Source organism: Bos indicus, chromosome 25 (assembly GCF_029378745.1).
Source record: "Bos indicus isolate NIAB-ARS_2022 breed Sahiwal x Tharparkar chromosome 25, NIAB-ARS_B.indTharparkar_mat_pri_1.0, whole genome shotgun sequence".
NCBI lineage: Eukaryota > Metazoa > Chordata > Mammalia > Artiodactyla > Bovidae > Bos > Bos indicus.
This window is the reverse complement of record NC_091784.1, coordinates 11,706,396-11,730,773: the sequence shown is the minus strand read 5'-3', so window position 1 is coordinate 11,730,773 and position 24,378 is coordinate 11,706,396. Positions and strand designations below refer to the sequence as shown.

Below are 24,378 nucleotides of genomic sequence, written 5' to 3'. Positions count from 1 at the left end.
ACCACTTCCAGCCCTCACACACTCACGCTTTCTAAACCCTCCTTACTCGTCTCTTCTGTTCCCATGATATTCAATATTTTACCTTCCAAATCTGTATATTCAACTCCAGCCCTGACCCTGAGATCCAGACCCATCTACCAACTGCCTACTTGATACATCCATTTCAAAGTTTAAGAAGTATCTCAAACTTTACTAACGTGCATTTGGGTGGACTTCCCTGGTGGTCCAGTGGCTAAGACTCTGTGTTCCTAATGCAGGGGGCCCAGGTTCGATCCCTGGTCAGGGAACAAGATCCCACATGTTGCAACAACAACTGAAGATGCAGTGTGCTGCAACTGAGACCCGGCACAGCCAAACAAATACATATTTTTTTTAAGATGTATCTCAAACTTTATTAAAGTGCTGGATTCTTCAAAAGGGGGAGGGCGTGTATGCTGCCTTTTCAAATCTACGTGGTCACTGAATCCCTTTTTTGAAGGATCACCTATGAAAATTTAGGAATAAATGTTTTGTGAATATGATTTGGGAAAAGTCAGGCCCGATTATCTCTACAATTCTCTCTAGTCCGCAAAGACTGTGATTTGGGGGTTTAGCAAAACAATAAAACAGAAGTAAATAGTATATTTTAACAATAAGGATTTTTTTTTTTTAAGTTTCCTGAAAAAGTTTGTAGATGTAATAACATCACCAAAAGAGTGCTGGGTCTGACCTCACTTTACACAGAGAAAACAGGGAGGAAAACCAATCCGAGTCGATATCAAGCTTCAGCAGTCACTCAACGCTCTAAAGAAGCGACAAGACGCTGCCTCAAACTCTAAAGCCATTAGCGTGTTATGTTAAGTATAACTGACTAGTATAACAGCTCCCAACTACAAGGAAAATCCACTCAATTAAAAGATTCTTTTCCCAAATTACTAAACGACTAGCAAGTTTTAACAGCAGAACACGCTGACCTTTAGCTCTTAACTCCAAACCAACAGTACACAAGTTTTTCCAAGGATTTTAGTAGATTTCTCTAGACTTATGTTTGTCAGGGTTCCCCAGGGAAACAGAACGACCAGGATGTATATATAGAGAGAAAGAGATTTACTATAAGAAAGTGGTTCACAAAGGAGGCTGAAAAGTCCTAAGATGTGCAGTTGGCAAGCTGGGGACCCAGGAAAATCAACAGTGATGGTGTCGTTTCAGTCTGAGTTTAAAGTTCCAGCTCAAGAACCAGCAGGCTCCAGACCCAAAAAGAGCTGATGTTTCAGCTTGAGTCCAAAGGCAGGAAAAGACTGGGGTCCCAGCTCAGCAGGCAGGCAGACCTTCAACTCTTTGGACGAGGGCAATCTGCTTAACTCAGTATACTCATTCAGATGCTGTGCCGTGCTAAGTTGCTTCAGTCATGTCCGACTCTTTGCAACCCCATGGACTGTAGCCCGCCAGGCTCCTCTGTCCATGGGGTTTCTCAGGCAAGAATACTGGAGTGGGTAGCCGTTCCCTTCTCCAGGGGATCTTCCTGACCCAGGGATCGAACCCGAGTCTCCCACATTACAAGCAGATTCTTTATCATCTGAGCCACCAGGGAAGCCCCACTTGGATGTTAATAAATCCAAAAACACCCACACAGACCCACCCAGAATAACGTTTGACCAAGTATCTGGGCACCCCTTGGCCCTTCAAACTGACGCACAAAATTCACCATCACAAGGCCCTGGACAAGGGACTTCATTGGTGGTCTAGTGGCTAAGACTCCACGCACCCAATTCAGGGGGCCCAGGGTTCACCCCCCTGGTCAGACAACTAGACCCCACATGCTGCAACTAAAAGACCCTGAATGCTGCAACTAAGACCTGGCACAGCCAAAATAAATAAATAATACATATTTTAAAAAACAAAAACCAAGGCCTTTCGTTAGGGGAAACACACGGACGGAAACTGCCCACTCTGACCAGGCACCATAGTATCCATTTCCGTGAGTTATTTTATGACAGGAGGTCCTGGTAAGGAACATGGAACTAATAAGCCACCACCAACCGGATGAGTTCGAGAAAGCACAAAAGGAGACGCCATGTGTCTTACCCCATCTAAGAATCCTTTCTGTTGCAACCTATCTTGGCTGAGCAAGGCATACGCCACCAGGAAAGACCCTGAGTCAGAGTGATTGGCCAAAGACAACCCAGAAACTAATCCCATCACCATACTGCAGACTGCAAGCCACGTGGCCCAGGAGTTCTCCTGGGTTCCCTGACCCTCCTGCTCTCCACCCAGGGAGCCCCTTCCCAATGAAGTCTCTTGCTTTTTCAGCACATGTGTCTCCTTGGCCAATTCATTTCTGAGTGTTAGACAAGAGCCTGCTCTCAGGCCCTGGTAGGGGTCCCCCTTCCAGCCACACCTTGACTGCACACCCAGTCCTTGCCTTCTGTTGACCACCTTGAGTAACCTCTGTGCTCTGTCGTCCTATGTCCCCCAGGTTTCTCTGGGAGCTGTGTCTCCCAGCACCCCCACACGGTTCCAGGGCAGAGTTGACCCACAGAGGAGCATGCATGAGACTGGGAAAGAGCGTAGGAAGTGGCAGCAGCTTCCTATTCTCCAAAGGATATCATTGTCACATGCAGTGATGGATGGTAAGACGCCTCATGGGTTCAGGCACATCTTCATTCTCCTTTGCTTTGCATTTAGCTCTTCTTCCCACCTGATGCCCTGCTGACCAACAGTGGCCCTAGCCCCGCCATTTTGCCATTAGCTTACCTGTTGATTCACAGAGGCGGGGCCGCACAGAGGCAACCTAAACAAATCTCACAAGCTCCCTCTCACAGCGCCATGTTAGCAACTGGACGTTCCTGACTCCTCAGATCAGCCGGTCAGTGATTCCTCTGGTCCTCAGCTCCCCAGCTCCCTCCACAACTATGGAAGTTCTGATTTCTACAATACGTCCCAGATGCTCTACTCACGGTGGCTCAGCTCCCATGACCATCCCTGACTGATATACCTCTTTATTCTTGCTGTTGAAATATCCACCCAGGGACTTCCCTGGTGGTCCAGTGGTTAAGAATCCGCCTTCCAGTGTGGGAGATGCAGGTTGGATCCTTGGTCAGGGAATTCAGATTCCACATGGGGCAGGGTCTGAGTGTTCTGGAGCTCACACGCTGCAGTGAAAGACTATGCTGCAACTACGACCTGACACAGCCAAATGAATAAATGTTTAAAAGAAAGAGAGATTCTCTCAGAACTGTCCAGAATCCTGCCTGCACAGTGGCACATTATGATTAAGGCACAAGCTTTGGAGCCAGAAAAATCTGAAGCCCAGCCCCACCACAATGTAACCTCTCTGAGCCTCAAATTCCTTATCTATAGAAATGTCCTTGATAATATATCAACTTCGTGGAACTGTTGCAAAGATTAAGTAAGATGATTTCTAGAACACTTACGTCTATGTGCAAAAAATTTATGAGCACAGTTTCAAGCCCAGAGTAAGTGCTCAGCAAATTTTAGTGATTTTGTTATTATTTTTTTCTTTTTAGAAGCCCAGAGCTAATCAACTTCTGGGAAGGTTGTACGTCCCAAGGCTGGCTAGAGCAGTATAACCAGGAGGAGACCCCATATAAATGTTGCTGTTGTTCAGTCGCTAAGTTGTGTCCAACTCTTTGCGGCCCCATGGACTGCAGCACACCAGGCTTCCCTGTCTCTCACTATCTCCCAGAGTTGGCTCAAACTCATGTCCGCTGAGTCAGTGATGCCATCCAACCATCTCATCCTCAGTTGCCCCCTTCTCCTCTTGCCCTCAATTTTTCCTAGCATCAGGGCCTTTTCCAATGAGTCAGCTCTTCGCATCAGGTGGCCAAAGTATTTCAGCTTCAGCTTCAGCATCAGTCCTTCCAATGAATATTCAGGGTTGATTTCTTTTAGGATCGACTGGTTTGATCTCCTTGCTATCCAATGGGATTCCCCAAAACTAAAGCCAGGAAAACAATATCATTCATGAATTGCTGAAATTTCAAATAAATCAATTAATTATAATAAATGCTAGAATTTCAAAGGCAGATGAAGCAAAGAGGCACTGCAAGGGTGGAGGACAGAATGTACTTACTTGAGTTTGAGAGATAGGTTAAGGCAAGGGGTTAGTACTAAAGTAATAAGTAGCAAGCAAAAGCAAGAGTTCTTTTTTTCTTTTTTAATATTTATTTATTTATTTGGCTGTTCCCGGTCTTAGCTACAGCACATGGGATCTTCAATTTTCCTTACAGCATGTGGGATCTTTAGTTGCAGCATGTGGAAGCTAATTCCCTGACCAGGGATCAAACCCAGGCTTGCTGCATTGGGAGCACAGAGTCCTAGCCACAGGACCACAAGGAAAGTCCCAAGAATTCCCGTTTTATAGGATGACTGATGACTCTGCTAGCACAGAGCTAGCATAATAGCCCACAGGAAATCCACAAGTTCAGTCCAAAACCCTTACTTTTTCTCAAAGTAGAAAAACAGCTTCTAGAAATTCAAATATTGTTGCAATACTGTCAAAGGCTCAGTTCAGTTCAGCTCAGTCACTCAGTCGTGTCCAACTCTTTGCGACCCCATGAATCACAGCACGCCAGGCCTCCCTATCCATCACCAACTCCCGGAGTTCACTCAGGCTAGATACTTTTAATGTCCTTTACTTTAGTAGATGTACATGGTATTTATTATGACACTTTATTTTGATAATTATTATTTAGTGCATCCTTTTTATTAGAGAAGGTTAGACAGTTCTCATTACAGGATTTGCATTTGTATTAGGTGATCTGGAAGCAGGTTCAAGAAACAAGGTTTAGCTCTGGACTGGACGTTGACAGGTTGAGGGGTTAATTGTATAATCGGGGTATAACTATATATTAGCCAAGTTATTCCAGAAAGACAGACCCAAAAGGATATAGACAGGGCTTCCCTGTGGTCCAGTGGGTAAGAATCTGTCTGTCAGTGCAGGGGACATGAGTTTGACCCCTGGATCAGGAAGATGCTTCAAGGCAGCTATGCCCGTGCAGCACAACTACTGAGTCTGTGTTCTAATGCCTGAGAGCTGCAACTATTGAGTCCATGAGCCACAACTAGGGAAGCTCGAGTGCCCTAGAGCCTGTGCTCTGCAGCAAGAGAAGCCCACGCATCACAATTAGAGAGTGGCCGCCACTCTCCTCAACTAGAGAAAGCCCTCTTGCAGCAACGAAGACCCAGCATAGCCAATTAATACATAAATATCAAACAGAGATAGACAGACAGACAGGTATTTTAAGGAACTGTCTCATGCAGTTGTGGGGGCTGCAAGTCCAAAATCAAAGGGCAGCCTAACAGGCTAAAAATACAGGGAAGAGTTGATGTTACAGTATTGAGACCAAAATCCAGAAAGCAAACCAGGCAGTCTGGAAATTCTAGGGTTTCCAAGTTGCAGGCTTGAGGCCAAATTTGTTGGGGGAAGAGCAGACTGAAGTCTTTGCTCTTAAGGCCTTCAACTGATTAGATGAGGCTCATGCCCATTATGGAGGGTAATCTGCTTTATTGAAAGTCCACTGATTTGAATGTTAGTCCACCTAGAAAATATCCTCATGGCAATGTCTAGACTGTGTGACTCTGGTGATCGCTGGAGCTGTGCCCAGTAATACAGTTCTCGCCTAAGCAAAAGCCAGGACTGTACTTTCTATGCCCCACTTTGAAGTCACACATAGATGAATAACTTGTTTTTGAATGTGGGCAGAAGAGACACATGTCACTCGAAGACAGGGGCCAGGGCTTAATTCAACCATGTTCTCTTTTCCTCTGCCACGTTGAATAGCAATGCCCCAGATGTTGACAGCTTCATGAGCCTGGATTCCAATGGGAGGATGACAGAAGCACAGCCCCAGAGGACCCAGGAAGGAAACTGTGATGGGCTGAATGTTTGTACCCCAGATTCATCTGCTGAAGCCCTAATTCCCAATGTGATGGTTTCTGGAGGTGAGGCCTTTGGGAGGTGATGAAGCTTAGATGAGGTCATGAGGGGGGTGGCCATTATGATGAGATTAGTGCCCTTACAAGAAGAGACACCAGGGAACTTTCTTCTTTTTAAAAAAAAAAAAGTTTTAAACTTTTTATTTTATTTTGGAATATAGCAACGAACAATATTGTGATAGGCCTTCCCTGGTGGTCCAGTGGTTAAAAATCTGCCTGCCAATGTAGGGGTCGCGGGTTCAATCCCTGGTCCAGAAAGATTCCACATACCATGGGACAATTAAGCCCATGAAGCCACAACTACTGAAGTGCGCATGCCCTAGAGCCTGTGCTCTGCAACAAGAGAAGCCACCACGAGGAGCCCGCACACCACAACTGGAGTAGCCTCTGCTGGCCACAGCTAGACAGAAGCCTGCGTGCAGAGCAAAGACTCAGGGCAGCCAGGAATACATTTAAAGAGAAAAATGCTGTGATAGGTTCAGGTGCACAGCCGAGCAACCCAGCCAAATGTGTACACGTATCCATTCTCCCCCAAACTCCCCTCCCATCCAGACTGCCACATGACGTTGAGCAGAGTTCCACCAGAGAACTTGAGAGCTCAAGTGCCACGGGAGACCACAGGGAGAAGGCAGCCGGCTGTGAGCCGGGAAGGGAGCTCTCACCAGACACCACAAATCTGGGACTGCCCAGACTTAGAATTTATTTCTAAACAATAGAAATAAATGTCTATTGTTTAATCCACCCAGCCTATGATATTTTGTGATAGCAATGCATGCATCCTGAGACATGTGGCGTGAATGAGACCTAGGTGATGTTCGTTACTGCAGCATGGCCTCATCTACCCTGACTGATACAGCGTCCAAAGCCACAGTATTATCCATTGGACTGCACTGCCTCTTCACTACCACTGAAAACTTCTTCATGAGCACTAAATATCTCCAGACAAGCTTCTGCTAGTGTTGTGGTTGTGCTGTCGCTAAGTCGTGTCCAGTCTTTTGCCCCATGCACTATATAGCCCACCAGGCTCCTCTGTCCAGGGGATTTCCCAAGCAAGAATACTGGAATGGGTTGCCATTTCTAACACTGCATTTCCCGTGTCTCCTACATTGGCAGGTGGATTCTTTACCACTGAGCCACCCAGGAAGCCCTTTGCTAGTGTACTGCAGTCCAAAAGGAAAGAAACTTCAAAAGAACACAAAACTAACAGGAACAGAAAGGAACAGCAAACATTAAGCCAGAAACACTGGCCCTCTGGCATATATCCATAAATTGCAGATGACCTGGTTTCTTCTTAAACCCAAAACAGAGCCTGGGGGAGGCTGGGCTTGTGCTAAGGAGAGCTGGAGGAGATGGAACAGCTCAGAGCCAGGATCCAATGAAGCCTCAGCACCTCTGCTGGGTAAATCCTGCGATGGCAGAGTCCCATACAAAGGCCTTCTTCCCCCTCTCTCCCTCGTACTCAGATCAGTCCCAAAGGCCTTCTTCCTCCCTCTCTCCCTCGTACTCAGATCAGTCCCAAAGGCCTTCTTCCCCCTCTCTCCCTCGTACTCAGATCAGTCCCAAAGGCCTTCTTCCCCCTCTCTCCCTCGTACTCAGATCAGTCCCAAAGGCCTTCTTCCTCCCTCTCTCCCTCGTACTCAGATTTCTGCATCCCTCAGACACCTGTTTGCTTGTGAACATGAAAAGGCTAATTTGATTTGGGGCCAAGTCTCAAGGTTGTCTGCTAGTTTTCCAAGAACATTTCCTTTGAAGACCAGCCTCTCTGAACTCCCGCCTTCTCTAAACTCTTCGGAAATGCCACCTTCTATTAGCTCTTTATAATTTCTCAAAGTGGCTTCACTCTGGTTTCCAGGGGGTCCTGACTGTTTCTAAGACTCATCATGGCAGGGAAGTCTGAATTCTTGTTTTTCAAACCAATGACTTCTCCCCATGACACTTTTTGTCTCCACTGTAAATACCAACACCCACAACATACAGAGCGTGCTGACCCAGCGGGGCCTGGGTTGTTAGATGACTTGAGAAGCAGAGAAAATTCCTCCCACTCTATAAATACTGACAGAATGTCCACTTCATCCTAGGCACTGTCAGGCACCAGGATACAATGCTGAGTTCATTTTAGATGTGGTTCCTGCCCTAACAGAGTTTACAGTCTAATGGAGGACATGGGAAAAAAAAAAAATTTTTTTTTAACTACCTAAAATTGAGAAAGTGATATTAAGGGAAAAGCATGGTGCTGAGAAAGCTGAAAAGAGGTGAGTGAGGGCCGAGGGTACAGTGGAAAGAAACTCAACTGTGAGTTGGAGGCCCTCTGAGAAGCAGTCACCAAAGTGGAATTAGATTGCGACAGGTTTTGAAGCAAAGCCCTTGTAAAGAATAGGGCTTCCCAGGTGGTGCTAGTAACAAAGAATGCCAATGCAGGAGACATAAAAGATGAGGGTTTGATCCCTGGGTCAGGAAGATCCCCTGGAGGAGGGCATGGCAACCTACTCCAGTATTCTTGCCTGGAGAATCCTGTGGACAGAGGAGCCTGGTGGGCTACACTCCATAGGGTCGCAAGGAGTCAGACACGACTGAAGGAACTTAGCATGCACGCACTTGTGAAGAATACAAGAAAGGAGCTAAAGAAGGGGGAAGAAACTTCAGGCCATAATGCAGGTCTGATGCCACTGAAGAAGGCAAGGAAGAGACACTGGGTAGCAAGTGTCTCAGGCTGCAGCCAAGGCCAGGCTGATTGGGGCGGGGGGTGCAGCAGTTCTTGAGCCCAAGCTTCCTATCAAGGAGTCCTGGGTCTCACAGGAATGGGCTCACGTGACTGTGCTTGGGCCTGACTGGGAGTCTCGGTGGGGAAGCAGTGATGAGCCGTGGCACCTGGGATGGTCAGGAAGGCAGGAACCCGGCGGCACTCCCCTCCGAGGGTCACTGTCATGACTGCCAGTCTCCAGGTGTGTTTGAGAAGCAGCCCTCTATGATTTCCATGGGCCTTTCTTTTATTTTTTATTATTTAATTGGAGTAGAGCTGCTTTACAATGTTGTGTTAGCTTCTGCTGTACCGCAAATTGAATCAGCCGCACGTACACAAGTACCCCCTCTTCCTTGGATTTCCTTCCCAGTTAGGTCACCGCAGAGCCTTGAGGAGAGCTCTCTGTGCTGTACAGTAGGTCCTCAGCAGTTATCTGTTTTATACATGCACGTGTGCCTGTTCCATCGCTCAGTTGTGTCCGACTCTTTGCAACCCCATGGACTGTAGCCTGCCAGGCTCCTCTGTCCATGGGATTTTTCAGGTAAGAACGCTGCAGTAGATAGCCATTCCCTTCTCCAGGGGATTGAACTCCCATCTCCTGCATTGCAGGCAGATTCTTTACCACTGAGCCATCTACCTCAGAGGGCTGTTATAAGGATATTGCAAAACAATCTATATAATACAATTATTACAGGGCCTAGAACATAGGAACCAGTCTCCAAGTGGGCTTATTATACATGTTGTTTGATAAATATTTTAAAAGTTTGAGTAGTTCCATAATATACAACTTCCACATCACTTAAGTGAATGTCAGGAACACTGTTACATGATTTTTTCCATGTCACCAATCAATGTTCGTCCACAAATATTTAATAATATTTCATGGAGTCTAATAATCTGGACATATTGTATCTCAAAAAGATTAAGAATATCAGTTAACATGCCAAGAATATTATTTATAAATACCCTATTGCTTAAAATACCTTATGACTTCCCTGGTGGCTCAGATGGTAAAGCATCTGCCTACAATGTGGGATACCTGGGTTCAATCCCTGGGTCAGGAAGATCCTCTGGAGAAGGAAATGGCAGCCCACTCCAGTACTCTTGACTGGAAAAGCCATGGACAGAAGAGCCTGGTAGGCTACAGTCCATGAGGTCGCAAAGAGTTGGACACAACTGAGTGACTAAAAACTTATGCTTAAAAGGGAACGCATTTGAATCAGTTCTAATGAGGTGGATGAACCTAGAGCCTATTATACAGAGTGAAGTCAGAAAGAGAAAGATAAATATCATATATTAATGCACATAAATGGAATCTAGAAAGATGGTACTAATGAATTTGTTTGCAAGGCAGCAATGGATAAACAGACATAGAGAACAGACCTATGGACATGGGGAGAAGGGAGATGAGGGTAAGATGTATGGAGAGAGTAACATGGACACTTACATCACCATATATAAAATAGATAGCCAATGGGAATTTACTGTGTGTCTCAGGGAACTCAAATGGGGGCTCTGTATCAACCTAGAGGGGTGGGATAGTGAGGGAGCTAGGAGGGAGGTTCACGAGGGAGGGGACATATCTATACCTATGGCTGATTCATGTTGATGTTTAACAGAAAACAACAAAATTCTGTAAAGCAATTATCCTTCAATTAAAAAATAAATAACTTAAAAAAAATACCCTATGGCTTAGCAAAAGAGATGGCATAATTATTTAATAGTTGTCTCTCCCATTAGGATGTCAAGTTCAACAAAAAATTATCCACCAACCTGGGAATATATCAGACAAAACTATAATTCAAAAAGATACATGTTCATAGCAGCATTACTCACAATAGCCAAGACATGAAAACAACCTAAATGTCTATGCTGCTGCTGCTGCTGCTAAGTCGCTTCAGTCGTGTCCGACTCTGTGCGACCCCATAGACGGCAGACCACCAGGCTCCCCCGTCCCTGGGATTCTCCAGGCAAGAACACTGGAGTGGGTTGCCATTTCCTTCTCCAATGCATGAAAGTGAAAAGTGAAAGTGAAGTCTCTCAGTCGTGTCTGACTCTTCGCAACCCCATGGACTGCAGCCTACCAGGCTCCTCCGTCCATGGGATTCTCCAGGCAAGAGTACTGGAGTGGGTCACCAAGGACAGATAAATAAAGGTGTGGTGTTCGTGAGTGCTCAGTCACTCAGCCATTCCAACTCTTTGTGACCTCATGAACCATAGCCCACCAGTTTCCTCTGTCCATGGAATTCTCCAGGCAAGGATACTGGAGTTGGTAGCGGTTTCCTACTCCAGGGGATATTCCTGACCCAAAGATCAAACCCATGTCTCCTGCATCTCCAACATAGGCAGGGGGATTCTTTACCACTGGGCCACCTGGGAAGCCAAAGAAGGTGTGATACATATATACAATGGAATACTACTCAGCCATAAAAAAGAATGAAATGTGCCACAATATGAGTGGACCTAGAGATTATCATACTAAGTGAAGTAAGTCAGAAAGAGAAAGACAAATACCATATGATATCACTTATATGTGGAATCCAAAATATGACAAAATGAACCAGAAACAGAATCATGGAAACAGAGAACTGACAGGTGGTTGCCAAAGAAGGGATTGGAGGAGGGACGGAATGAGAAGTTGGAGTTAGCAGATGTAAGCTTTTATACACAATGTAAGCTTTTACATAGGATGGGTAAACAGCAAGGTTCTATCCTATAGCACAGAGTTCAGGGTTTCCCAAACGCATCTGACCACGAACCCTTTTTCACAGAACATCTATTAACAGAATTGATGTCTTAAGGAACCCATTTTAGGAAATGCTGTTACAGATACATACATCGTAGACTAAAGTGTACAGGCATGTGTGACTAATCGATACACTTCTCCAGCCAACAAATGATTCACTCCCTTTAATGAATCTCAATATTTGGGAGGAAGAGATAAATTTAATGGAAATGTTTGCCTATTTGAACGTCTGAAGGCGGCAGTGCCAAAAGTTAGGGATTTTTCAGACATGCCAATAAATTCCTTTCCTTTGAACACACATGAGTTTCTTTTCTGTCTCTTACATTTTTTTAATGTATTTTTAACTTATTTTTTTGGCCACACGGAATGCGGGATGTTATTTCCCTGACCGGGATCGAACCTGAGCCCCCTTCATTGTAAGCACAGAGTCTTAACCACTGGACCACCAGGCAAGTCCCTGTCTTGCATTTTAAAGAGTCATGACCAATACAATGAGCTACTTCTGGCTTTCTCTAATAGACACTCAATCCCATCAAAGTGAAAATGCTAGCAACAAGGCTCTTTTTTATTTATTTATTTTTTTTATTTTAGACTGCACTGGGTCTTTGTTGCAGAGTCTGGGCTCTTTGTTTCGGTATGCAAGCTTTCTCTGGTTGCCCTGAGGCATGTGGGATCTTAGTTTCCCTGACCAGGGATCAAACCAACGTCCCCTACACTGGAAGGTGGATTCTTTACAGCTGGACCATCAGGAAAGAGCCTCATCAGGCTCTTTAAAACACCATGCTGAATTTAGGAGGGGCGTTGCCAACTGTGAAACATTGAAAACCCCTAAACAAGACAGTATCAAGGATGGCTTCCCTTTCCTCTCTTGTTATCTGTTTTGCCATAGAGATGGGTCATAACTAGAACACACTGTATTATCAGGCTTAGAATATCTTCTTGTAATGTCCATCACTAGGGGAATGATTAAGCTAAATAAGATCTCTAGCAGATCTTCCTAACCCAAGGATCAAACCCACATCTCCTGCATCAACAGGCAACTCTTTACCACTGAGTCACCAGGGAAGCCAAATACAGTAAACGCATACTAGTTAATAAAATGGGAATTTCCTTTGGCGGTGGTGGTGGTGGTGTTTAGTCTCTAAGTCATGTCAAACTCTGAGACCCCATGGACTGTGGCCCGCCAGGCTCCTCTGTCCATAGGATTTCCCAGGCAAGAGTACTGGAGTGCATTGTCATTTCCTTCTCCCAGGGATCTTCCTAGCCCAAGGATTGAACCTGCATCCCCTGCATCAGCAGGCAGATTCTTTACCACTGAGCCACCAGGGAAGACCGAATTTCCTTTCAGATCAGATCGGATCAGTCGCTCAGTCGTGTCCAACTCTTTGCGACCCCACGAATCGCAGCACACCAGGCCTCCCTGTCCATCACCAACTCCCGGAGTTCACTCAGACTCACGTCCATCGAGTCAGTGATGCCATCCAGCCATCTCATCCTCTGTCGTCCCCTTCTCCTCTTGCCCCCAATCCCTCCCAGCATCAGAGTCTTTTCCAATGAGTCAATTCTTCACATGAGGTGGCCAAAGTACTGGAGTTTCAGCTTTAGCATCATTCCTTCCAAAGAACACCCAGGGCTGATCTCCTTCAGAATGGACTGGTTGGATCTCCTTGCAGTCCAAGGGACTCTCAAGAGGCTTCTCCAACACCACACTTCAAAAGCATCAATTCTTCGGCACTCAGCCTTCTTCACAGTCCAACTCTCACATCCATACATGACCACAGGAAAAACCATAGCCTTGACTAGACGGACCTTTGTTGGCAAAGTAATGTCTCTGCTTTTGAATATGCTATCTAGGTTGGTCATAACTTTCCTTCCAAGGAGTAAGCGTCTTTTAATTTCATGGCTGCAGTCACCATCTGCAGTGATTTTGGAGCTCAGAAAAATAGTCTGACACTGTTTCCACTGTTTCCCCATCTATTTCCCATGAAGTGATGGGACTGGATGCCATGATCTTTGTTTTCTGAATGTTGAGCTTTAAGCCAACTTTTTCACTCTCCACTTTCATTTTCATCAAGAGGCTTTTGAGTTCCTCTTCACTTTCTGCCATAAGGGTGGTGTCATCTGCATATCTGAGGTTATTGATATTTCTCCTGGCAATCTTGATTCCAGCTTGTGTTTCTTCCAGTCCAGCATTTCTCATGATGTACTCTGCATATAAGTTAAATAAACAGGGTGACAATATACAGCCTTGACATACTCCTTTTCCTATTTGGAACCAGTCTGTTGTTCTATGTCCAGTTCTAACTGTTGCTTCCTGACCTGCATACAGATTTCTCAAGAGGCAGATCAGGTGGTCTGGTATTCCCATCTCTTTCAGAATTTTCCACCGTTTATTGTGATCCACACAGTCAAAGGCTTTGGCATAGTCAATAAAGCAGAAATAGATGTTTTTCTGGAACTCTCTTGCTTTTTCCATGATCCAGCGGATGTTGGCAATTTGATCTCTGGTTCCTCTGCCTTTTCTAAAACAAGCTTGAACATCAGGAAGTTCACGGTTCACATGTTACTGAAGCCTGGCTTGGAGAATTTTGAGCATTACTTTACTAGCGTGTGAGATGAGTGCAATTGTGCGGTAGTTTGAGCATTCTTTGGCATTGCCTTTCTTTGGGATTGGAATGAAAACTGACCTTTTCCAGTCCTGTGGCCACTGCTGAGTTTTCCAAATTTGCTGGCATATTGAGTGCAGCACTTTCACAGCATCATCTTTCAGGATTTGGAATAGCTCAACTGGAATTCTATCACCTCCACTAGCTTTGTTCGTAGTGATGCTTTCTAAGGCCCACTTGACTTCACATTCCAGGATGTCTGGCTCTAGGTCAGTGAGCACACCATCGTGATTATCTGGGTCATGAAGATCTTTTTTGTACAGTTCTTCTGTGTATTCTTGCCATCTCTTCTTAATATCTTCTGCTTCTGTTAGGTCCATACCATTTCTGTCTTTTATCGAGCCCATCTTTGCATGAAATGTTCCTTTGGTATCTCTGATTTCCTTTAATGATCTCCAATTATCCAACCAGCTGGACTAATCAATACTCACCAGTCTGTAAGATCAACCATGTGGGGCCCACAGCAAGAGCGGGAGGAGACACTGAACTACCACACGGAGGTGAACGTTTGTTCCTATTTGTTGAACTGCATGTTTTTTCCGAAAGTCAATTGTCTGGTTTCCAGACCTATTTACATTTGTACTCGTTCTTGTGTAAATATCACATAAACCAGTAAAAATGTGAAAAATAAAAAGAGTTAGCATGTATTTGAAAACTAATTTGAACACTTTGGAAAGACCTGATAATAGCACATCTATTTTTTTTAATAAGCATGATCTTTTGTTTGCTTGTTTTCAACTACACCAGGTCTTAGTTGCAGCATGAGGGATCTCGCTCCCTGACCAGGGACTGGACTCGGGCCCTCTGCGTTGGGAACACAGTCTTAACCACTGGATCACCAAGGAAGTCCCAAAGCACGTCAATTTTTACTTAGGTAAATATTGTCTCTTGGTAGAAATACATTCTTGAGTTTTTCTATTTTTATACATTTTTAATTTCTGTCAACGTTGTGGGATATTTTGTAAGCCCCATGAACTCAAACCTCTCATGCTGAGTGGAAATAAGTATACCATCCAAACTATCCACAAAAATACCTAAGAGCATCAGACGTTTTTAAAAAGCAACTTGCCAGATATTTTCTTTGACACATTTAACGTCACATTAAACATTAAACACATTTAATGTTTAATTAATGGATCCCTTCATAGAATAAAGAAAATTACAATGATAATTGTCACTATGTAACAAAAAGTACATCCTACCTGAAAATTACTTTTCAGAAAATTCATTGTGGTGAAATCAACATTGAGATTTATGATGGCAGAGGTTTCCCTATTATGCCAATTTGTTTTTAACTTTTTTGTTTTGGTTTTGGTTTTATTTATTTATTTATTTATTTTTGGTTTTGGTTACACTGTGCAGCTTGCAGGATCTTGGTTCCCTGACCAGGGATTGAACCCAGGTCCTTGGCAATGAAAGAGCCAAATCCTAGCTACTGGACCACCAGGAAATTCCCTGAACTTTGTTTTGACAAAATTTCATTCTTACAGAAATGCTGACATTTACACTTGCTCTGTAATTCTACCTCTCTCTAGAGCATGCTCTCTGTTTGTCGTTGTTGTTCAGTCACTAAGTCGTGCCCGACTCTTTGAGACCCCATGGACTGCAGGACACCAGGCTTTCCTGTCCTTCACTATCTCCAGGAGTTTGCTCAAATTCATGTCCAATGAGTCAGTGATGCTATCTAACCGTCTCCTCTGTCACCCTCTTCTCCTTTTGCCTTCAATCTTTCCCAGCATGAGGGTCTCTCTTTATATATACATAATTTTGTCATTTTTATGAATGATTTAGGAATCAACTTGCAGACATGATATTTCTTCACCCTTAAATATGTCGGTATATATTCCCTAAAAACAAAGACATTCTATCATACAGGTACAGTATGATTGTTAAAATCAGGAAATTAATATTGATGATAATGAACATGGATATTATCATCTAAGACCTTATTCAGATTTCACCAATTTCCCATGAATAGCAAAAGAAAACAGCTTTTTTCCCTGGTCTAGAATCCAATCCAGGAACAAAGCAATTCTCCTTGACCCTGGAAACCTTCCTCTGTCTTTGCCTTTCACTGTTCGGGCATTTCTCAAAGAGCGCAGGCCCTTAGGACACCCCTACTGGTCCAGTGGTTAAGACACCACGCTTCCACTGCAGGGGACCCGGGTTCAATCCACGGTGAGGGAACTAATATCCCATATGCAGGGCGATATGCACAAAAAATAGAGAAAACTAATAAAAATAAATTTTAAAAGTTTGTTCTTGGAAACTCCTTGGTTAGGATTCCTTCCTCTCACTGCTGAGTGTTAGTCACTCAGTCGGGTCCGACTCCTTGCGACCTCATGGACTGCAACCTGCCAGGCTCCTCTGTCCATGGAATTCTCCAGGCAAGAATACTGGAGTGGGCAGCCACTCCCTTCTCCAGGGAATCTTCCTGACCCAGGGATCGAACTCAAGTCTCCTGCATTGAAGGCTGATTCTTTACCATTTGAGCCACCAGGGAAGCCGCTCACTGCTGAGGGCCTGGGTTCAATCCTTGGTGGGGAACTAAGATCCCACAAGCTGCATGGCCAAAAGATAAATGGGAAAAAAAAAAAGAAAAAAACAAAGTGCACAGGCCCAGGGATTTCCTGGTGGCTCAGTGGTAAAGAATTCACTTGCCAATGCAAGAGACATGGGTTTGATCCCTGGGTCGGGAAGATCCCACAAGCCTTGGAGCAACTAAGTCCATGCTCCACAACTACTGAGCCTGTGCTCTGCAACAAGAGAAGCCATTGCAATGAGAAGCCCATGCACCATCACTAGGGAGTGGCCCCTGCCTACCACAAACAGAGAAAAGTCCAACCAGCAAGGAAGACCCAGCACAGCCATAAATAAACAAATAAATAATTTTTAAAAGAGCACAGGCCTATTCTTTTTTTAGAATGTCCCTTGATTGTAGTTCATTGCATTTTTTTCCCCCTGATGCACACGTGGTCAGAACACCACAGATGTGATATTGGTCCCTCTCAGTGCTCTGTGTCAAAGGCACAGGATGTATATTTGACACACTGCTGGTGATGTCCATTTGGATTACTGGTTAAGATGGTCTCAGCCAGGTTTCTCCATTCTAAATTATTACTTTTTAACCTTCCTGATTTATAAATATCGTACTCGGATTTATTTTGAAACTATGCAAATATCCAGTTTCTCGTCAATCTTTCATCTACTAATTTTAGCATCCATTGAAGATTTTTGCCCAAAACACTCCTCACTGCGGTGGCTGCCAGATGGTGACTTTCTAATTCCATCGTTCCTTGTACATGTGCGAGTTGGCATTGTTCTGTAAGGAAGGGCTTTTCCTTCTTTCCCGGTCATTCATTCATTCATTTGTTAATATCATTATGGACAGATGGTGAATCAGGGGTCCAGGCACCTTCCCTCTGACTCCATCACCTCTAGTATGTGGCCTCCAAAAGCACCACAGAAAGGAAAGAAAGACTATATAGAGGAATCCACAAGGGGCATTAGGGCGAGGTCTGCAAGTGACCTATCACATTGCGATGATACATTGTATGTGTCAACTTGACTGGGCCACAGCGTGCACAGATATTGGTCAAATATTATTCTGCCTCTGTCTATAAAGATGTTTCTGAATGAGGTGAGCATCTGAGTTGGTAGACTAGGGAAAGCAGATGGCCCTCGCCAGTGTGGGTGGGCCTCATCTAATTCATTGAAGACCTGAATAGAACAAAAAGGCTCAAAAATCCACCCTCTGTGCCCAACTGTCTTGGAGCTGGGATATCAGCCTTCAGACTTGGACTAGAACCAAACCATTGGCTTTCTGGGTGTCCAGCTGGCTGACTACAAATCTTGGGACTTCTCAGCCTCCGTGATCAATTCCTTATAATAAATCCCTCTATATATACCCTATTGGTTCTGTCCCTCTGGAGAACCCTAATACATACATTTAAATATTTTACTTATCTTTGGTCAATCCCTGGTACATGGCCCCCACCCTAACGGCAGGGGAGTCTTCTTGGGCAGAAAAGAATAGAATAGAATTGGTGAGCTTTGAGCCACTCTTTGCCACTGTATGTTTTTCTTATGGTTCTGATTTTCAATGAAGTATCGTGCGTGCTCAGTCGTGTCCAACTCTTTGCAGCCCCATAGACTTTAACCTGCCAGGCTCCTCTGTCTATGGAATTTCCCACTCGGGGTTCGAACTGGAGTCTCCTGTGTTGGCAGGCGGAACTTGACCATTAACGCCACATGGGAAGCCAAGTATCCAACAGAGAACGCCAATTGTTTCAGTTAAGAGGGTTTCTATGATCTACTCAGTCATCAAAGTAAGAGGGAAATTATTCACACCAATGGGGAGATACTGTCAAAACACAAGGCTAAGTGGGAAAAAGGAATAATATAGAACAACAGTCTAATAAGATCTCTCACAGAAAACTACACATAATACCCATGTATCTTTCCTCAGAAATCTACTGGAGAGGGTAATAAATAAACACACCAGGAAAGAGGAAGATACCCAGGCAAGAGGAAACCCAGCTTAAGAGAAAGGAGAAGCAATCCCAGGGTGATGGAAAGTTCCCAGGGTAACATCTGTACATGGAGCTTAGAGAGAAGATAGTCCCAAACGGACCAGGTCAAAAGGCTCCTGGAGAGTCACTCCAGGATAAGGCTGATGGAAAACCTAATGCATATAGCAGTGGGGACGATCTGGAGAGAGAGCTTACAGCTTAATGAGTGGTGAGAATATAGAACGTGACACACATGGGGAAACTTAACCATTACTAATGTCAAGAAAGCAAAGAAAAAAACAGACCCCTGAACTCCATGGTATTCAGCATGGCTCAGCTGTGAAAGGCACATCCATGTTTATAATAATGCAAATATTGATCTAACCAAGATTTTGGTACCATGATGAGAGGAGCACAGCAGGGGGTTGAGTGATTGCTGGCGATAGCCTAAAACTGAAGTCTAAAGCCTCTTCCACCCTGGGAAGTCAAAAGACAATGCCTGAAGCTGAAAACACCTGAAGTAGACATCTAAGCATGTTATTGAGAGTTAGAGAGGGATCAGGAACAAGTTGGAAGTGTTCACTTTAGGGCACCGTGAACAGAGAGCTAGAAACAGGGCTGGCTGGGCCTGCTGTTCTCCTGCAGAACTTGTTTAATGATTGGAGCCTTCAACTAGGAGCATGTATAGCTTAGAATTTTTTTTTAATGTGAATTAGAAGCCATGTACAAACTCGGTTTCTCCATGCATACGTGTTTACAAATGCACAGAAAATATCTGGAAGGAGATGCATGGAAATGGTAACAACGATGGCTATTGAACTTGGAATGAGGAACCAGGGTCCCAAGTGGAGGGGGGAGGGGAGAGTAAGAGGGTCAAGCGACACTGTCATTTCATCCGCACTATTTTCTTTCTTTCCTTCTTTATTTGGCTGCTCTGGGTCTTGCTTACAGCACGTGTGGTCGTCCAGCTTCGTTTTGGCATACAGGATGTTTAGTTGCAGTATGTGGGCTCTTTTAACTGCGGGATATGGGATCTAGTTTCCTGACCAGGGCTTGAACCTGGGCCCCCTGCATTGGGAGCATGGGGCCTTACCCACTGGACCACCAGCAAAGTTCCTGTCTGTACTGTTTTCATTGTATACAACATGAAGGTATATGTGTGTAAGCAAAGACCATTTTAGGAGATTTAACTTTTTAACAAAATAAGACAAAGGCCCGTCTAGTCAAAGCTATGGTTTTTCTAGTAGTGATGTATGGATGTGAGAGCTGGACTATAAAGAAAGCTGAGCACCGAAGAATTGATGCTTTTGAACCATGGTGTTGGAGAAGACTTTTGAGAGTCCCTTGGACTGCAAGGAGATCCAACCAGTCAATCCTAAAGGAAATCAGTCCTGAATGTTCATTGGAAGGACTGATGCTGAAGCTGAAACTCCAATCCTTTGGCCACCTAATGTGAAGAACCAACTCACTGGAAAAGACCCTGATGCTGGGAAAGATTGAAGGCAGGAGGAGAAGGGAACGACAGCGTATGAGATGGTTGAATGGCATCACCGATGCAATGAACATGAGTTTGAGCAGGCTCCAGGAGTTGGTGATGAACAGGGAAGCCTGGCGTACTGCAGTCAATGGGGTTGCAAAGAGTCGGACACGACTGAGCAATTGAACTGAACTGAACTGAATAAAATAAGACAGTGGAGAGAGTTCTCCTTTCCTACTGGGCACAGGCCCAAGTCACGGTTCAATTTTCCATGGCCTGATATGCTCCCAGGAGACAGTAAAATCTCTGATCTTCTTGTCAAACAGTCTTTACCTCCTCTCATTGATTCTAGGAAACCAAGGATCCGCAGTGACTGAGATGGGTCCAAAAATAGATGCATCACAAGGCAGAAAGGTCATTAAGCACACCACACACACACACACACACACACACGAGGGTGCCCTCCCAGTCTACTATACTTTGCCCAAAAGCCTCTCTGTCTCGCCTATTAACTTTTTAAGATTTTTTTTTCTTTTGATGTGGACCATTTTATAAAGTCTTTATTGAATTTGGTACAATATTACTTCTGTTTTATGTTTGGATTTGGGGGGCCACGAGGCATGTGGGATCTTAACTCCCGGACCCGAAATCGAAACCTACACCTCCTGCAATGGAAGGTGAAGTCTTTACCGCTGGACCACCAGGGAAGTCTCTCGCCTATTAACTTTTAAGAGAATTTCTAATTTTAATAAGTAGTAAATAATAATACTAGCAAGCCATGTTCATATTTCTGTTTTCAGTCATTTACTATCTTCCTTGCTGGCACTATTTTTAAAACTTGCCAAATCAAACAAAGCAGCTTGAGAAGAGCATCTGACCATATTACAGAACTGTTCAATTCTACAGAAAGTCTGACTTTTTGAAAGAAAGCTTTTTTTAAAAAAGAGAGGTTCTCATCAATTTAGCCTTTCAAATCAACAAGAACTTCCAATCTTATTAAAATTGCTAGTGCTTTAGTGAACTCTCTGGGTCGACAGGAAGGTAGTTGCAATATTTAAATTCATTTCACTTATGGGCCTTTTTTAAGCTTCTCTTCACCTGGGCTTGATTCCCCAAATCCAATATGCTATAATAAAATTATGAATATATGAATAATTTGCACACATTAAATTTTGGAATTGCTCTCACATGTGTTACCCTGTATTTTAAACGATTTCTCTTGGGAAATTTCCTGATTAAGAGGTTTTTAGAGATAGAAAGCATCAATTCTGAGCCATGATTAAAATCAGTTCCTTTATTCCCACATTTAAGATTATGTCTATGATACAAATGATATAATTTTAATATAAATATGAGCCTACTTTAAGTTTTTCACTTAATGTGTTTTCATTGTGTCTTTAATGATATGCAAACTCATGCTTTGAAAATAGATGTCTTCTCCAAACTTTAACAGGCCAAAAGGCCAGACAAACTCTGCTTTTTAATCACTTTGTTGGGCAAGCCAATTTTGAATGCATGATTTTTAAAATGCTTTTCTCCATCTTAACAAAGGACTCATTTTATATAGCCTCAGGTCTCTAGCCTCAATCCCACACAAATGCTGACCTAATGGTGAAAGCCAGTATTCACAGGGCCCCTGTGATGTGCTGGGCATTGTGCTCTGTGAGAATCAACTGATTCTCAGCTAATCTTCACATCAAGTTGGTGGGAGGTAGGTGCAATTATTATTCCCATTCCACAGATGAGGAAACTGAGGCTGAGAGTTTATGGCGCATACCCCAGGTCCAACGCAAGAGATGCAGATTCAATCCCTGGGTCAGGAAGATCCGCTGGAGAAGGACATGGCAACCCACTCCAGTATTTTTGCCTGGAAAATTCCATGGACAGAAGAACCTGGTGGGCTACAGTCCATGGGGTCACAAAGAGTTGGACACAACTGAACACACACATCCTCATACACACCCACATACCCAACGTCCAACAGCTAATATAGACAGCGGGGAAAGAATAAAGGGTTTACAATGGGGAAGTGAGAAGATCAGATTTGTGTTAAAAAGAAGAGAAAAAGTTAAACTTCAAGGAGACAAGATGGAAGGCTCTTGCAAAAATTCAGAGGGAGAGGGTTTCTCTGATGGTGCAATAGCTAAGAGACAAGGGGTCAATCCCTCTTCAGGGAGGATCCCACATGCCCTGGAGCCACAACTGCTGAGCCTGAGAGCTGAAACTACTCAAGCCTGAGCTCCCTGGAGCTTGTGCTCCCCAAAAAGGGAAGCAACTGCAGTGAGAAGCCCACTTGCCACAGCTAGAGAAAGCCCAGGCACAGCAAGGAAGATACACCCAGCTCCCAAAAAAAAACTCAGAGGAGCTGATGACCTAAAGTGAGAGTGAAGAACACGATACAAGGCAATGAACACAAGACAAGCTACAGTTGACAAGATGTTATGGCTGATTACGTGAGAGATTTGATTCATCTAAAAATACGTGGCGAGTTCTTTCTGTGTTCAACCCACAGCTAGGTACTAGGGATACAAGAGAGAATAAACAAATAAGAGTCTTGTCAATTGGAAGAAAAGCCATAAGCAAGTAAGCAAACAAAATAATTAACCGAGTTTGTTTCCTAGGTAACAACTTTCACAACTGGGTGGCTTGAAACAATAGACATATATTATCTCCTGGTTCCGGAGGCCAGCAGTCTGAAATCAAGGTGTTGGTAGGCTTGGTTCTTCTGGAGGCTCTAGAACCTTCCTCACTCCTTCCAGTTTCTGGACACTGCCAGCAATCCTTGGCATTCCTTGGCTCCAATATTTGCCTCTATCAGATGCCTCAGATGTATTCTCCCAGGTGTCTGTCCATGTGCAAATTTCCCTCTCCTTATAAGAAGGGAAAATTTCTACCATGTTGATGTTCCATAGTTCCCCTGGTGACTCAGAGTCTTGATGAGGTGGGCAGAGAAGACCACAGCCCCAGCATCCCAACTTAGGCAAAGTACTCCACTCTGCGTGGATGTACAGGTCTGTCCATTCAGAGTGACAGGAGAACATTCCAAAGCCCCCATGCGGCCCACTGCCGAACTGAGAGGTCCCCCTCTCATCTCTAGCTATAATTCTGACTCCGTATTGGATGTTTCTTTTACTTTATGCTTTGTCTTCCATTGCTTTTGCTGCAATTCAGTCAGTTCAGTTCAGTTGCTCAGTCGTGTCCAACTCTTTGCGACCCCATGGACTGCAGCATGCCAGGCCTCCCTGTCCATCACCAACTCCCAGAGTTTACTCAAACTCATGTCCATTGAGTCGGTGATGCCATCCAGCCATCTCATCCTCTGTCGTCCGCAAGTTAATCACAAAAGGGATATTGCCCATAAGATTAAATTATACATAATGGCCTATCTCTGAGAACCCTGGCTCCCATGTAATGAATGTTAAGCTAAAATACCTTTGTTGCCTTATAGAAAACCTCCTGACCAGACCCACATGTGAACGACTATAAGGAGGAAGAAATTAAGACATCTCTTCCAGAATCTGACCAGAATCAGGACTTTACCTCCTCCACTTTGTATAAAAGAAGACTGAATTCTAACTCAGGAAAGATGGTTCTTTGGGACACTTGTTCAGTCGTTAAGGCATGTCCAACTCTCTGTGACACTAGTCTACCATCTTTCAGTTTTCTGGCTTTCTGAATAAGCTGCTATTCCTTGCCCCAATAACTCATCTGTCCTGTCCTGTCACATGGCAAGCAATAGGAACTTGCATTCAGTAACACAGATAGTACCCCAAAGAGGTCAGCAGCCATTACTTACAAGCAAATTTTCCCTCTGGAAGCCTCATCTGGCAATCACTTATACCCAGAAAAGTGTCATTAGTCACTGTTCATGCCACCCCCAACCTGACCTTACTGCCCTTGGTTTCTCCAGGTTGGGCCTCAGAGTGGGATTTGATTGGACAGCCTCTCTGCTAGGACCTCTACCTGCTTTGTTTTAAAAAAATGAATCAAAGGACTTCCCTGGTGGTCCAGTGGTTCAGAATCTGCCTTCCCGTGCAGGGGACGTGGGTTTGATCCCTGGTCGAGGAACTAAAACCCGACATGCCCGGGGAAACCAAGCCCTTGAGCCACAGCTAAGCGCCCCAAAGTGCCACAACTAAGACCTGACACAGCCAAATAAACAAAAATAAAATGAACTTTAAAAATGAATCAAAAGGTTGAGGACCTTAGGGTCAAAATTCCAGCTTAAGGACCTGGATTCAAAACTCCAGAACCAGGATCTGCTCAAGCTATATAACTTTCATTGAGTCCCTCGGTCTCTC

The 24,378-nt window shown here is 44.3% G+C and overlaps 1 non-coding gene across 1 annotated transcript; it reads left to right on the top strand.

Moving 5' to 3' along the window:
* Positions 1–214: 214 nt before the first annotated feature.
* On the top strand, positions 215–287 carry TRNAR-CCU (transfer RNA arginine (anticodon CCU)). Its single transcript has one exon. It is a non-coding gene; the product is annotated as a tRNA-Arg (tRNA).
* Positions 288–24,378: the final 24,091 nt, after the last annotated feature.